The sequence below is a fragment of the Terrapene carolina genome, unplaced genomic scaffold (assembly GCF_002925995.2).
Source record: "Terrapene carolina triunguis isolate 2854851 unplaced genomic scaffold, T_m_triunguis-2.0 Scaffold18742, whole genome shotgun sequence".
NCBI classification, from domain to species: Eukaryota; Metazoa; Chordata; order Testudines; family Emydidae; genus Terrapene; species Terrapene triunguis.
Genome location: NW_020683093.1, coordinates 1 through 2,280, shown reverse-complemented (window position 1 = coordinate 2,280; position 2,280 = coordinate 1). Strand labels below are relative to the sequence as shown.

The 2,280-nt window shown below is 53.2% G+C and overlaps 1 non-coding gene across 1 annotated transcript; it reads right to left on the bottom strand.

Moving 5' to 3' along the window:
- Window positions 1-1,996: 1,996 nt before the first annotated feature.
- Window positions 1,997-2,068, bottom strand: TRNAM-CAU. Its single transcript has one exon. It is a non-coding gene; the product is annotated as a tRNA-Met (tRNA).
- Between the last annotated feature and the right edge of the window lie 212 nt (window positions 2,069-2,280).

The window sequence follows — 2,280 nt, the reverse complement described above, 5'->3', positions numbered from 1 at the left end:
ACCATCAGCTATACAATGGACCCATTGAGAGAAGGCAGATACGCCTTGTAACTCAGCAAGGTATGCAGGAACTGGCCCATGTGACTCCAGACTCCATTTTGCTGTAATTTTCCACAGTAAGGACAAAGAGGTGTTCTTACACCTGGAAAAGACTATATAAGGCTGATGCCTCATCTCCATCTTGTCTTCAATCCTGCTTCATACCTCTGGAGGAACTTTGCTACAAGCTGAAGCTTTGAACAAAGGACTGAGGACCCATCCCAGCGGGGGATGTATTCCAGAGACTTGATTTGAACCTGCAGTTTATTCTATCGCTGCTGCAAGCCTGAACCAAGAACTGTGCCTTTACTGCATGTAATTGATTCTATTTAACCAATTCTAACTCTCATCTCTATCTTTTTCCTTTTATGAATAAACCTTTAGATTTTAGATTCTAAAGGATTGGCAACAGCGTGATTTGTGGGTAAGATCTGATTTGTAAATTGACCTGGGTCTGGGGCTTGATCCTTTGGGATCAGGAGAACCTTTTTCTTTTACTGGGGTATTGGTTTTCATAACCATTTGTCCCCATAACGAGTGGCACTGGCGGGGATACTGGGAAACTGGAGTGTCTAGGGAGATTGCTTGTGAGACTTGCGGTTAGCCAGTGGGGTGAGACCGAAGTCCTCCTAGTCTGGCTGGTTTGGTTTGCCTTAGAGGTGGAAAAACCCCAGCCTAGGGCTGTAACTGCCCTGTTGGAGCAATTTGTCCTGAGTTGGCACTCTCAGTTGGGTTCCGCCAGAACCGCATCGTCACACCAGGCTAAGGAAAATATTTCCTGGAGTCAATAACTGGAATAGCAGCAGTATTGTGCAGCAAAATGTCTCCCAAGAGGAGTTAACGTTGGTGGTTCGGTAGCAGAAGTCACAGACACAGCAGGGGAGGTCTAGCTTTGGTTTCTGGCCAGCAAAGGGATAAGTTTTATTGTCTCCAAATATCGGTAGAAAAATTGAGACCCAAATTGTGTGGGGTGGGGGTTTCTTTGGTTTTTATTTGGTTTGTTTTTCTCATTTGAAATGTCCTTGATAATTTGTCTCGGAAAACTGTTTGGACAAGGCCAAGGAAGAGTTAGAACAATTACAAATCTCCATGGGAGTGAGGGGGTGTCTCAGCGCTGGGGGAGGGGTGGAGATTTTCATGGAGGGGAGTTGAGGAGATAAATGAGAGGCTTTTGCTCCAGCAGAGGGAGAGGTTTGGCAGTTTCATTTTTACCAAGTGAACCCCCCCGCTCTCCCCACATTGCTCCCCTGCTGCTGCTGCCCCAGCTCAAACCCTACTGTCACCCCCAGCATGTGACCTACAGCTTCCTGCTGACAAAGCCCTTATCTATCAGAGACAAAATCCCCTAGTCTCCCCCTTCTCCCAGCTCAGCCCTCCCCCCACAGAGCCCAGGACAACCCTGACCTAGCCATGCTGGGGGGCTCAGACTTAATCCTCAATTCGCCTCCGCCCAAGCGGCAAGGGAGAAACGGACGCCTCCCTCCCACTTCCCTGTAGGCTCTGCAAAGCTCTTGGCCTGCCTCATGCCTCGTCAGGAAAGCACGGCCATGCTGCCCAAGCCTGAGTCACGTCCTCAGCCTGGCCTGCCCCGGCTGACGGAGCGAAGAGCCACGCGACTCAATGGCAGGTCGAGTTGGGAGCCTTGGCTCTTTCCCCTGACAGCCACACAGAGCTGCCTAGTGTCCCAAGAGCCTCCCTGGTGTTCTCCCGCAGCAGCCACCTGCCGGTGTGGGTGGGAAAAGGGGACGAGGAAGCACTGCAGCCTCAGGCCAGGCCAGGAGGCCCTCACCACTGCCAGGCCTGCCTCTTGCCTTCAGCCCAGGCAACCAGAGGTGCTGGGCAGCTCCCTGGCAGGCCGCCGCCTCAGCCACCTCTTGCCTGATGACCTAGGCTCTTGGGGCTCTGCTGGTGACTGCCTGGCTTGAAGGCCCAGAGGGAAAAGAAACAACCACATGCATAGCAGAGAATGGTTTCAATCCATTGACCTCTGGGATATGGGCCCAGCACACTTCCACTGTGCTACTCCGCTGGCTCTTCATCCAGAGCACCCAGCCGCCCCTATCTTAGGGTTACCATATTTCCACAAGCAAAAAAGAGGACACGGGGGGGGAGGAGCCCCACTCTAGCCCTGCCCCTGCCCCGCCCCCATCCACTCCCTCCCACTTCCCACCCCCTGATTGCCCCCCCCCAGAACCCCCAACCCCCCCCGCTCCTTGTCCCCTGACTGCCCCCTCCTGGGAC